At 45.6% G+C, this 14,149-nt stretch overlaps 1 protein-coding gene across 2 annotated transcripts in view; it reads right to left on the bottom strand.

Moving 5' to 3' along the window:
* Positions 1-14,149, bottom strand: part of ABCA1 (ATP binding cassette subfamily A member 1) — a 159,656-nt gene that overhangs the window by 130,955 nt on the left and 14,552 nt on the right. Inside the window, exon 1 of one of the 2 annotated variants that reach the window (XM_054986393.1) lies at positions 2,578-2,770. The exons of the other annotated variant lie outside the window; for it this stretch is intronic. The gene's annotated coding sequence lies outside the window, so the exon portion shown is untranslated. Of the gene's footprint in view, positions 1-2,577; positions 2,771-14,149 lie in introns of those variants that run through there. 2 annotated transcript variants of the gene reach the window in all.

Below are 14,149 nucleotides of genomic sequence, written 5' to 3'. Positions count from 1 at the left end.
AATCTGCTCTTCCCGCCAAGCGGGCTCAGAGCAGCTAACATGCATTTTTTTACATGCAGTGAAAAAATATCTGCCGTTAAAATAACATTATATAAAATATGAGCCCCATGACGCAGAGTGGTAAGCGGCAGTACTGCAGCCCAAGCTCTGCTCACGACCTGAGTTCGATCCTGGCGGAAACCGGGTTCAGGTAGCCGGCTCAAGGTTGACTCAGCCTTCCAGCCTTCCGAGGTCGGTAAAATGAGTGCCCAGTTTCCTGGGGTAAAGTGTAGATGTCTGGGGAGGGCAATGGCAAACCACCTCATAAAAAGTCTGCCAAGAAAACGTCATGATGCAACATCCCCCCATGAGTCAGTAATAACTCAGTGCTGGCACAGGGGTCTACCTTTACCTTTTTATATAAAATATAAGAACAGCATTTAAAACTGGTAGCAATACAGCAACCGTCTCTAGCAGCACTAATCCAGAGAAACTACTAAATTCTATTTCCCCCCCTTATTTGCAGTAGACACTGGCATAGAGGACCCAGCACTCCCACAGGATTGCCGCTTTGCTTGGAATGCCAAAAAAGAACACAAGCAACATCAGATAAAACTCGGCCTCTGCTTGCCTTGCCTTCCAGTTGCCTCCTGAAACGGCCCTGGCCAAGGGCCACCCTGAAACCATCCTTGATCCACCATTCTTATTGCCAGCCCCGCTAAAGGCCAGACAGGACTCTTCTCGACACACGCATGCGTCACTCGTTTGCAATGCAAAGCTGACAACCTTAATATGAAATCGAATGTGGCTGTTTGAAAAAGAAAATCAAACCTTTAAGTTAAGGCACAAGGTAGGTGAGAGGTTAGAATAATTGGTACATAAAGAGAATGGTAGGCAAAGGTTTTTAATGGGACTAAAGAGCTTCTTAGAAGTGCTTTACAAAGAGGGGAGTGAAAGAGGCGAACAGTGCCAGTTATCTAAGTGCAAGCCACGGGCAAACGTATTCCAATGCTCTAAAACAACTGTACACGGTGTTACTTATTGTGTGTGCCACTTCCTAACAAGGTAACTGCAAAACCAGTGTTTGTGCTGCAGAAATATATAGATTATTTATCAGCATGACAATTATCAGTACTTTTAAGAAGCATATTTTTGATTACGCAAATGAGCTTTCCTATACTGGCTGTTTGGTGATCTACGATTGGTGATCTCTTGCTCTGGCTCTCAAATTATAAAAGGTTTCTGACCCTGTCCTTGCCTTGTGAGCAGAGATTAGCCTCTGTCTCTGCCAAGAATTCGTCTGTTCCAATGTTCAGTATTTGCTGCTTTCTCCACACACCTTCTCTCCTTTAGTGTATATCTTCCACTTCCTGTCCTTCATTTCCCATTCCAAAATCTGTTTTAATTGGGGTTTTGTGGGATTTTGTTTCAGTGGCGTGGCCACAAAAATGCTCCCTCGGTTCAAGTCCATACATTTGAAGCCCTTTGAACCTGGCTTGTCATCAGACAAAATCCATATTAAACCCTGGAAGATGCTCCAAACAAATCCCTCTTTACCTGACAAATACTGTGAGCAATGTTTTATTGCAAAAGAGCATCAACCAAGCACTAGTTTACCAGTGACAAACCATCACAACTGTTGAGTGTTAAATTAAGGAGGAAAGATTTATAGGGATTTATTGATGTGGAAAGTAACTTTTTATATTTTGAGGTTTCAAAGACAAATCTGCATTGCAATGAAAAGAAGGGTCCAGGATAATTTACAGAAGATCCGAGCCACAGGCTGTACATGCACATACATAAAGCTAGCAAGAGATGGAGGCTGCATGCCTGAACTGGGACTAAATACACAGTCCCCGGTCCAGTATCTGCAGCTGCACACATGGACTGCTTTTAAAAAAAATGATAAAATCGCACTGATCACTGTTTCTGAAGAGGAGCAGAGAGCTGGATTCATTCACCCTCCTCCATCCCTTCTAATCAGTTGATCACCCGGACCCCCAAACAGTAGCGCTTGATACCCCACATATATCATATTGGGTAAGAGCCACCCAGCATTAAAATCAGCACTTAAACAACATAAAACACAGTTGAAATAAATTCACAATTTGGTTTTTTGTGTGTGTTAGTTTTCCAAGGAGAAGAGGGAGTAGAAAAGAATTATATGAGCACTAAATAGGATGCAGAATAGTATGGTATAGCCCGATCTCATCCGATCACGGGAGCTAAGCAGGGTCAGTACTTGGATGAGAGACCCTTGAGCAAGACTCTGCAGAGGAAGGCAACGGCAAACCTCCTCTGCTTCTCACTTAGCTTGAAAGCCCCTTGCTGGGGTCACCAAAAGTCAGTTGTGACTTGACAGCACATAAATACATATATATGAACACTAAATAAAAGGCACAAGGTTACATTCCTCCAAGGATTCGGATCGCATCTCCCCCAAAGCTGAGTTTCTCCACTGATTATTTCCACATTGTATAAAAAAGGTAAAATCCACACTGCTGTTTGCCGTTATTAATAAATCCAATCCAAATGCCTGTGGTTTTGAGTGACTTGTCGGAACCCCCCACCCCCAAATTCCGAGATGGAACAACTTACCCAAAGCTGCACACCAAATGCAAAAGCACAACTTGTAACACAGCCAACAGACCCAGGTTCTAAATCTGAGTGCCTAAGCTCCTGGAAGCACTGTTGTCCTCACCGGGCACTGTGTGTGTCGCAAATGTCAGCAGTGGATGTGAGCTTTGAACCCAAAATCTTGCAGATCAGCCACTATCAGCTGAGTAAAGCTGATATACCCAGGTGTGTTTTAGGGAATCCCAGATTGATATGACTACCCGAAGCTTCTAGCCAAACTTTTAATAATAATTCTGTAGGAAATCTTCTCAGCCATGAATTTTTGAGATGTTAAAAAAAATCAGGGGGGGTGGTGGCAAAGATATCACAAGACTGGTAAACAGATAACATTTGCTGCCTAGCACAGCACAGAAAACACGTTTGGGCATGGCTATTCTACTTAAGATTCTGTGCCCAGAGGTGCACAAGTAATGCCTGGTTTTATTACATCTGGCAGCTATGAACTTACATGGATGGACATCAGAGTTGGCAACTTTGACTGGGCAAGGGTGGAAGACAGGACTTCAGGTTGTGAGTTTGGGTTGGGAAATTCCTGAAGATTTGTGGGCGGAGTCTAGGCAGGGAGGGGTTTGGGGGAGGGATCTCAAAGGGGTATAATGCCACAGAGTCCACCCTCCAGAGCAGCCATTTTCTCCAAAGAAACTGATCATTGCTGTCTGGAGATCAGGGCCGTTTCCAGATGGCTTACCTGGCTCCGGAACGTTGCGCCATCTTGCGGGGAAAACACAAAATATCGCGTTTTCTCACGCGACATTATGCAACGTCATGCAAAACTCGCGCGAGAAAACACGATATTTTGTGTTTTCCCCGCAAGATGGCACAACGATCTGGAGCCAGGTAAGCCATCTGGAAACGGCCCAGTTGTAACTCAGGAAAATCTCCCGTCCCTCCAGCTGAAGGTCAGCATCCCTACCAGTACACAATGGACTTCAAGTGGTAAGGAGGAAACATATAACAAAATCTTTTGGCATTGGCTGGCATAGTAGATACGCCTGTGCTTTAGGGTTGCCAGGTCTCCTCGTCTCCTGGCGGGAGGGGAGGGGCCCAGCACTTACCTTCTTGTTGCTCCTGGCGTGGTCCTTGAGAGCTCCAGTCCCTTGCCAGCCTGATGGGCTGTCCATATTTTTAAAAATGTTGCCTCTGCAGCAGCTGCCACCACGGCACAAGGATCTTCCCTGTGTGAGTGAAGGCAAACTGTGCCAGAGGGCTTGTTATACCTCCTGCCAGGGCTTTTTTTCTGAGAAAAGAGGTGGAGGAACTTAGTGGGTTGCCAGCACAGGGGGCAACTCTCGGCGGGAGGTGGTGCTTCTGGTACCACATGTGCGTGCGACAAAGTGCACGCATGCTCCCAGGGCCAATGATGTCACTTTGGGTCAGCTGGAACAAGGGGGGAGTTTTTAAAAGTTTAAATCACCCTCGGTGAAAATGGTCACATGGCTGGTGGGCACGGAGGGCAATCTAAACTCCCCTCTGTCTGGAGATCAGGGGGCAGGGCCACCAGCCATGTGACCATTTTCAAGAGGTTCCAGAAGTCCGTTCCAACACGTTCCAGCTGAAAAAAAGCCCTGCCTCCTGCAGCAGCCATTTTATAGCTGTGCCCACCAGGCTGTCAGAATCTGAAAGGTGCTTGAAGGCTCAAAAGCACTAGACTCCCTGCTCCAGTTTGGTGTATTGGTTAGCAATGGCAGGATTCTAATCTGGAGAGCCAGGTTTGATTCCCCACTCCTCCACTAGAAGCCAGCTGGGTGACCAGTTCACGAACCACAGACCACCCCGGTTCGCGAACCACGGACCGGCCCAGTTCGTGATGAACTTTAGTTCATATTTTGGTTCGTGCCCGCCTCTAGTTGTTATTATTATTATACCCCAGGAAGGTTGATTGCAAAGTATGGTCATGCAGTTTCACATAGTGCAACAAAGAAAATGGAGCCCTAAGCCTGAGGTCGATGTCTTAGTATTTTATCAGCCCTGAAGGGATATGCACATGAAGCTTGCTTTCCAACTTTATCCGGTGTTCCCGTGTGCAGCCACTGTGTGTAGGCCATTAGTGCAATGCTAAGCAGACATATACCATTGCAAGCCTACTGAAGTCAAGTCTGAAAGGTAACTCCGCTTCAGAATTACCCTGCACATTTCTGTCTTTTACACTAAAACTGCATCAATTGCTTCACAGGCTAAAAAAAAACCCCTGGCCTCATGTTTTCTGGTCAGTTGCCAGTCCTATGAAACTATTTCATCAGCCCTGCTGTTCGTTGCCAAATCCTCTCTTTGCTTTTTGAAATTCTTTCAGGGAGCTAGCTCCACAAGTATGTGAAGCCACGTACATGGGAGGCCAGTTAATACATGCAGCTAGAAGGAAAGCTTCACCAGCAAGGCTTTTTTTCAGCTGGAACGCGGTGGAACAGAGTTCCGGAACCGCTTGAAAATGGTCACATGGCTGGTGGCCCCACCCCCTGATCTCCAGACAGAGGGGAGTTTAGATTGCCCTCCGTGCTGCTTGGCGGCGCGGAGGGCAATCACAACTCCCCTCTGCCTGGAGATCAAGGGGCGGGGCCACCGGCCATGTGACCCTTTTCTCCGAGGGCAACCCACTGAGTTCCACCACCTCTTTCCCCAGAAAAAAGCCCTGTTCACCAGTACTATTTTTAGGTTGTAGAAGGAGGAGTTGTTTATTTGAATGCATCTACATCATTAAAAAAAATGCCTTTACCACAAGAAAACAGTGCATCAGTAAAAAGGTTGGCTCTGAGCCCTTTCTTATCATAATAGTTTTCAAGTGAGAGCCGGTGTAGCGTAGTGGGTCGATTGACAGAGTAAAATCCCCCATCTGCCCTGAAGCTTGCTCACTGTCCTTGAGCCAGTCTCACGCAACCAGCCTAACCTCCCTCACAGGGTTGTTGTGAGAGGGGAATAGTCCATAAAAACTGAACAAAGTGCCAAGAGGTTTGTTGGAGGCAACACAAAACAAGCAACACAATCTCAATCAGGCTGAAGAGATAGTCCAGGAAAAGCTCTACCGCTTGATTCTTCTCAATGCATAAAATGGGTCAGAGCCAAACCATCGAGGCCTCTGGTGCTGTATTATCGGCTCTAAACAGCCGCAACTCTCCAGGAATTCAGGCCAAGATGTTGTTGCCGCCTGCCAGATGAGTTTCTTTTACTTGGAGATCGACCTTCTTCAGGAAACAAACCTACGCTTGACCACTTAGCTATCCTCAGTCGATACACTGAGGGGGAAATGTCGTGGGATTCAATAAATGGTTCTGGGTGATGAAGATCCTGAATAGCCAAAAGAACCATCAAGTGTTTGTCTCAAGGCCTGCCGGGATTAGCTCCCAGCCTTGTTTACAGCAAAAAGCCACAGCCCATCTGCTAACTAAGTATGCCAATAAAAACCGTAAGTCATAAAATTATTATATCAGCTTGAAAGTATAATGGAATGGAAAGGCTCCGTGCCAATCTGTCACTGGACCGGCAACATTCATTTCTCAGATTGTCCTCCCTTGACAACTGCTTCTAACACTCTCGCTTGATCTGTTCTGTCCCAACGATAACAGCATTGTGTGACCAGGGTTCCTAATTGGATGCACCCACAGAAAACCCTTTGCTGGGATCCCTAATAGTTAGGGAATACTGTTCCTAAAGCAGAACAAGAAAACAATGAGGAGAAGAAAGAGGATGCCTCCTTTTACAGGTCAAGCAGCAGTGGAAGTTGGATCAGTGGCAAATAATCTTTTTTTATTGGTGCAAAGCAGAAAAAAATGAAAAAGCAAACAGAAGGAAGAAAAGGGTAAACACAGTGCTGGCCAGGGGTCATTTCGTAGAAAAAGAGCTGGAGGAACTCATTAGCACAACTCATTAGCATAATCTATTAGCATATGCCACGCCCCTTGACAGCACTGGAAATGTGTCGTTAGCATAACTGATTTGCATATGCAACACCCCCTGACATCACCTATCCTGGCTGTTTTGGATCCAATCCTGGCCATTCAGGGCCGAAGTTGGGCCCAAAATGGCAAAAAGGGGCTGAAAATGGCTAAAAAGGAGCCCAAAATGGTCAGGATTGGGCTGCTGCTGAGCAGGACAGTGATCCACCACCCGTCAGAGGCCCGATCCGGACCATTTCGGCCTCAATCCAGGCCGAAATGGGCTCAAAATGGCTGAGTCAGGTGGGCGGGGCCACCTGACGTGACCTCTTTGGGGAACTGCCGGAACTGCGTTCCTGTGCATTCTCCCTCAAAATGAGCCCTGGTGCTGGCTACAAAAAAATCTATTAGCAAATCTATACATAGGTATCTATAAAAGATTTCCAAATATCTAAAAATAAGTCCATACACAATTGCCTTCTATATGTGGCACATTCAAATGTAGATAAGTTTATAAGGCCTTCAATCTATGATTTAGAGGAGGTGGACTATTGTCTTTCTAATGCTGCAGTGTAAAGTCTTTTAGCAACCATAAGGAAACAGTGGGTCCATTTCTGTTGACCATTAGTTAGATTCCAAGAGACAGGCAAGTAGTTTAACAGTACATTAACATCCTCAAAAAGAGTTTCCCAGCACAAAATTAATATGACTAATAACTTCCTCCCCAAAGGGCTGAATGACTAAACATATCCGAAGTATTAAGAGATGCATTTTGTGAATTACACCACCATCAGTTAGACACTGTGCTTAAACCTTTAGTAAAAAGACACTGTGGTGTCCAATACACCTTAAACATAATTTTTTGCTGAATAAGTTGCAAGACCCATAGTAGCTTAAAGCTTTATCCCATTGCTTTAATAAAATTGGACACTCCAGATCGTCATGCCGTTCATCTCTAAGATTCTGTGTATCATATTTATTAGCCGACCTCAAATCTTTATATACAAATATTGTAGATTTCGCTTTCTGTATTGATTCAATAAGCTTCTCCAAAAATGAGGGAAATTTTGAAGCATTCAAAGCTGCCAGACCATATTTAGATACCAACAAATGTTGCAATTATAAATATTGCCATTCAACAGAAGCTGGCAAATCATATTTAGATCTCAATTGGAAAAATGGCAAGAACTCATCATCATTCCCTTATCCGTCCAAGCCTTCAATAAGAAAAGATTTCTTCCCAATTTTACTTTACTTTAGCATGCGAGGATGGGTCACATTGATATTGTCGTGATATACTTCTCTAGCTGCAGAAATTGCTGAAGAAACAAAATCCATTTTAACGTAAGTAGACCCTAATACATTCCAATTTAAAAATGGTTCCAAAAAAAGAAGCCTCCAAAAGATAGACATCCCAATTGAAGGGATGGTTCCCAGTAATTTGTACATGCTAACAAATATGCCTGATGAAAAGTACTGAGGTCCGGAAGACCAAATCCTCCATTAAGTGAAAGCTGCATCCTCTTTAAAGAAATTTTGGGTGTTGTTGTTGAACCCCACATAAATGTCCAAAACAAAGTATTAATCTTATGAGTATATCTATAAGGTACATAATCTTGGCTTGTTCAGTACCTTTCCCCCATCCAAGGCCATTTCTACACTATTCACCTGTCAGGGCTTGCCATAGCTGCTGCTGGGCGGGGCACCAGCTGGGCCAGCCCTGACATCAGAGGGGTGCCAGGGATGCTGCAGGATCCTGCTCTGTGGAAGGAGGGGCAGTATACCTCACCCAGACTCTCTGTCAGTCCACTCGCTGGCCTGCTCAACCTGGCCAGCTGGCCAGCTCACCACCTGCATCCTCCATCACCACCTCCTCCCAGAACTCTCCTCCAAGCCTCCACTCTCACACTGCTCTGCTCCCACTCCACACCATCACTCCTTACTCACATCCAGCACTCTTCCCAGCCAACCTTTATAGGGCTTCCTTCCTCTGCCCCGCCCTCCTTCCAGCCTGGTCCTGGGCTGCCCCAGGCAGTTGCAGCTGAGGTAGCTGATCTGGCTCCATTGAACAGCACCAGCTGTGTCTTGTTGCCTGGCTGTCAAGCCTCCCTGACTCTGCTGATTGCTGAAGGCAGGCCCAGCTGTGACCCCTTGGCTGGCTGCCCAGCTCCTCCCCCAGAATGCCTGCAGCAACTCCACCTGGGGCTGCTTTGTCCCTGATCTTTCCTGAGCCAGGTTATTGCCTTCCAGCTGGTGCATAGGCTTGGGTGTGGCTTGGGGCTGCTTCTCCTCTCTGCCAGGTAAGAGCTCTGTTTGGGCAGCTGCTGGGTCCCTATTCCCCCTGCTTTTGTCCTCTCCCTCTGCTCTGTTGAGCCCCCTATCGCCCCCCTGGAGGGTGGGTCTAGCTGGTGCCTCTCTGCCTCCTCTAGCCCTCTGAGGCACTGGCCCTTTGCCCCTTTCCCCGGGTGTAGGTGGGTTCTGCCCCTGGTTGCTGGCTGGGGCGGCAGGGCTGCTGTCTCCCGGTTGCCTCCCATTGCTCCCTCCCGGCAAGCCCGGGGGTTGAGGCTCAGACCCCAGACACACCTTCTTCCGGAACGGGGCGCAATGTCACAACCCCCCCCCCCACAGAAGATAGCGTCTTCTCGCGCAAGTTTTGCATGACATCGTGCAAAACTTGCGTGAGAAGACATTCTCTTCCGCATTTTTTCATGATGTTGTGCCCCGTTCCAGAAGAAGGTGAGTACTGTGGAAACGGTTCAAGTCTCTTGTATTTCTGCATTCCCACCTGCTTTCTATGCCTTTGTCCCACCTATTCAGATACTAGTGATACCACGAAGCGCCAGGTTTGCAGTCAATTTATTCTCTTCAGCCCAGACTTTTTTGTACCTCAAAAGCAGCTTCTCTAAACACTGCAGCTGTCTGTGGCTGCCTTTTCCTGCTATCTTTTACTTTTCAGAGATCTTTTCAGTCAGAGAGAGGGTCATAGCTGAGCATGCTTTACATGAATTAATATTTTTATTAGCTCTGTCCCTCAACTCCATCCTTTGACACACACTTCTTCATTCCCCCTTTTGATCACTCAGCTCTGTTCTTGAAGACATGACTCTGCCTCTTGACCACACTAATCCTGCCTCTGGTGCCCTCTAAGAGTTAACAATTCTAATGAAAGGGTTCAACTACTTTCTGTGGACTGAGATAAACAACCTGTTTATCATGTGGGGGTTTGCTCAAAATGTGTGCTAATGTGCTACAGTACTGACTACCATATCGGGTTTTGTAAGCACCTCTAGGTACTGACTTATTCTGTTACTATGGACTGGAGCGAAGACATTCATTCTACTCATCCTTCCACGAATTTCTACAGTGCTTTTTTCCTACGGGTTCATTGTTTACAGAAGTGGGAGAAAAGCTAAAGCAATCTCCTATTGTATGTAATCTAAATTATCAAGCAACATTATCTGCCGTTCTTATTTACTCAAGTGGGTTTTTCTTCTTTAATGGTGTTTCCATTGTGTATATGGGCACACACTAAAATGCATATACTATTTCCATGAGACAAACACAAAATTAAGCGGGGAAATGCCTCTCAAAGGTTCACTTTACACATTAAAAATGAAGCACTTGCCCTGTTAATTTGCTTCATCCCTCAACAAACAACACTTCAGAGATATCAGGGTACAGTTTCCCAGTAAAGAGGGGGAACCCTACAACACATGCATTAAAACACCTCATGAAAACTGTAAGTGCACAAAACAACACTTTAGTCCTGTAAAATCTGAAAATGATAGAGAAGAAGCTAGGAATATAACACTCTAGCCACAAAACTACAGAGCTCTTCCACCTAGGGTTGCCAGCCTCCAGGTAGTGTCTGGAGATCTCCCGAAATTACAACTGGTCTCCAGGCCACAGAGATCAGTTCACCTGGAGAAAATGGCTACTTTTGGGGGTGGACTCTATGGACTTATGCCATGCCAAGGTCCTTTCCCTCGCCAAATCCCACTTTCTCCAGGTTTCTCCAGGTTTCATCCCCCAGATCTCCAGGAATTTCCCAACTTGAAGCTGGCAACCCAACTTCCACCACACACAGTCTATTTATCTACAGTTGTTAGGGCTATTGTGCTGCAAGTCAATCATGTTAAATGGGCTAAATGTGGGACAGGAAGCAGGAGTTTGTACAGGGCGTATTTGCCTTCTTTTGTTAACAGTATTTAAATCATTTGGAAATTTGGAAATGTTTTCCAATTCAAATTTTCCCAAAAAACCCACAGCACTGAAGCTTACCCTTCTGGGTAAAGTTCCCAGATTTTACAACACATAAGAACTGGTAGCTGAGAAAAAAAGTATCATCACACCCAGGGCTTTTTTTCTGGGAAAAGAGGTGGTGGAACTCAGTGGTAGAATTCAGGACCGCGCAATGATGTCACTTTGGGTCAGCTGGAACAAAGGGAGAGTTTTTTAAAGTTTAAATCACCCTCAGCGAAAATGGTCACATGTCTGGTGGCCCCGCCCCCTGATCTCCAGACAGAAGGGAGTTTAGATTGCCCTCCGCACCGCAGTGGCGTGGAGGGCAATCTAAACTCCCCTCTGTCTGGAGATCAGGGGGCGGGGCCACTGGACATGTGACCATTTTCAAGAAGTGCCGGAACTCCGTTCCACCGTGTTCCCACTGAAAAAAAGCCCTGGTCACACCATATTAGCAATAACGCAAATGACCGAGCTGCACAAGGTAGAAAAGTGTGTTGTGTGATATGTTGTCTGTACTGGGTCTACATAACTGTGAAAGGTTCACAAGGGGGACACAGAATTCTAGGGCTGTAGGGGTTGGCCGGGAGCGGGGGGGAAAGGTACGGTGCAGTTGGGAGGCAGCGGCAACATATCCATTCCAATCAGGTATCTTTTGTGTGTTCTCCTGAGCACGATGAGCGATACCCAGAGGGACAATTGTTAGGCATGGTGGCTTTCAGCAGCCTTGACTGTGAAATGCTAAAATAAGACGATATAAATTCTGTTTGGATACCCAGACGTGACATTTCACAGAGTATCAATGAGCTCATGCACTAATGAATATGCGGCGCTAGCATCCCCCCACTTAACGAGCTTATGAGCTCACCATAAATTTTACTGTATTCAACAAGTTAAGCAGTATTTTTTACTGACATTACATTTTATCCATATACAATCGTAAACCATCTAGACATAATTTTATAATGCACCTCCATAAAATCCGTCTTGGAGTTCCAAATATCCACGGAGTAAACGGGGACTGAACATAAATCAGCTTAACATTCCAAAAGTTGAAGGGGGGAAAAAAACCCACAAACATCTTTTCAGAGGGTGACAGCAATGTGTGGGAGAAAAAGAAAGCCACATTTCTGAAAGAGAGCTAGAATACCACTAGCAACATATGATTGAGAATAGAACAGAATAAACTTCACCCAGTCACTGCAGAATGGAATATTGCAAGCTAATACAACCATAAAAGCCAATATTAAAAGGAACATTGACTGAGATTCTCCAATGCTTCTAAGATGAAATTTGCTCTGTTGTTGTAATGAGATTTCTAACATGCCTATCTAACATCTCCCAAATATCTAAACCTAGCCAATTGTCAGGGGAAAATAAGTCCAGTATGGGAAATCAAGGTTCATTTTGGATACATATTTATTTATTTGCTTAATTTATACCCCGCCTTTCTCCTCAACAGAGACTCAAAGCAGTACAACCACCCTATGAGGTAGGCTAAGCATGAATGGGCCAAGGTCACCCAGTCAGCTTCCATGGCAGTGTAGAGATTTTAACATGGGTATCCTAGATCCTAGTCTGACACTCTTAACCATTACACCACACTGGTTGCCATGAACCAAACCAGGCATTTCATGAAGCATGTTCGTACTTCTTTTCATTGCTAATGAACATCGTAACAAGATCAGAAAGATCTGGTCCTGGTCTCAACTCCAACTAGAATTCTAATTCAAAAGCTAGAATCTCCAAGAAAAGGTTGAATTCTTTACAGTTTAAACATTAATTCTATAGATATTTAGCTCACATCCACCAGAGCTCGCCACTCTGGGTGAGGCACTAATCCGTCTAGAAGAACAGTATAGAAGTACAGTTATTGTTGTTGTTACTTATCTGCAGGGGCCATTTTGTAGAAAAAGAGCTGGAGGAACTCATTTGCATAACTCATTAGCATCTGCCATGGCCCTTGACATCACCGGAAGTGTGTCATTACCATAACTGATTTGCATACGACAAACCCCCTGACATCACCTATCCTGGCTGTTTTGGACCCAATCCTGGCCATTCAGGGCCGAAATTGGGCCCAAAATAGCAAAAAAAGGGCTGAAAATGGTCAAAAAGGGGCCCCAAATGGTCAGGATCAGGCCGCTGCTGAGTGGGAGAGTGATCCACCACCTGTCAGAGGCCCAATCCGGGCCGTTTCGGCCCCAATCCAGGCCAAAATGGGCCCAAAATGGCTGAGAGTCAGGTGGGCGGGGCCACCTGACATGTGACCTCTTTGGGGAACTGCTGGAACTGCGTTCCTGTGCGTTCCCCCCCGAAATGTGCCCTGCTTATCTGATTAACACTGGGGTAGTCAAAACAACCCTAGGCAATGGTTTCCAAATTCTGTTCTGGGGAGCCTTGTGAATCCTTGGAAACCTACCAAGATTTCCTCAATGAAAAGATCTTTATTGACAGATAAGTTTCCTTGAAAGAAAGCTGCTCAAGTCAATACTCCTCCTCTGCAGCAAGCAGCCACAGAGCGATGGCTGATATGTTCTAGGGCATAGTTCTTACAGGAATAGAGTGAGACCCAATGGAACTGGACAGCATCCCATATGCAGTAAGCAGGCATCTTTAAAAATGCCTCTTAACACAGCAATGTTCAGGGGGGGGGGGGTGGCAAACAACTCAAGGCACCACATGATCCCAGTAGCAGGAAATATAAAAACATCGCTCCAAGGCATATGCGCAAGTACTTCTTGGCTGCTCATGCTGTATATTTGACTATTGCAAACCATTCGGCACATGGGAAAAGCCACAACATCTCAGCTATCCACAACTGGTTCAGATGAATTATGGGAGGATCCTTGCCCCGCTTGGTTTATCAACTGGGATTAAAGGGCAGGCAGGCAGTGAGGAGGCAACAGCATGGCCCAATCAAAGAAACTGTCTTCTTATGTATCACATTTCTATTATCTGGACATAAATATGCTCTTGCCTGCTCCCTCTGAAAATTTAAGGCGGTTCCTGTGGGTGAAGGAAGAGCACTGAACAACTTTTGGTCCAGTCTGTGCCTTGACTTGCTCGGTAGCGGTAGAGGTGATGCTTGTGGTGCAAAAAAAATTGTGCTGTCCAGTATTTCCAGGTAGAAAGAGATCTTTAAAAATAGCCAGTTTCCAGTTTTTTTCTAGGCATCAAGTTGTGTTGAACTACAAATTTCAACTTTCTATCTGTTGTGGAAAGCACTTCAATACATTTTATACACTGTCAACGACTGAATGAGTAGAAATGTGTCAAAGAGCTGCAAATACATTTTCTCTAACCAGTCCCCGTTTACCAGGAATGGTTCCCAATAAGACACACTACCACATATTTTGCCTCATGGGAGGGGAATTGCATAGGCCTTCGTAAAACACCCCTCCCACCTTCTGGCTGGTATGTAA

Source organism: Eublepharis macularius, chromosome 8 (genome assembly GCF_028583425.1).
Source record: "Eublepharis macularius isolate TG4126 chromosome 8, MPM_Emac_v1.0, whole genome shotgun sequence".
Taxonomy (NCBI): Eukaryota; Metazoa; Chordata; class Lepidosauria; order Squamata; family Eublepharidae; genus Eublepharis; species Eublepharis macularius.
The sequence above is the reverse complement of the archived record's forward strand: the minus strand, read 5'-3'. Positions and strand labels throughout refer to the sequence as shown.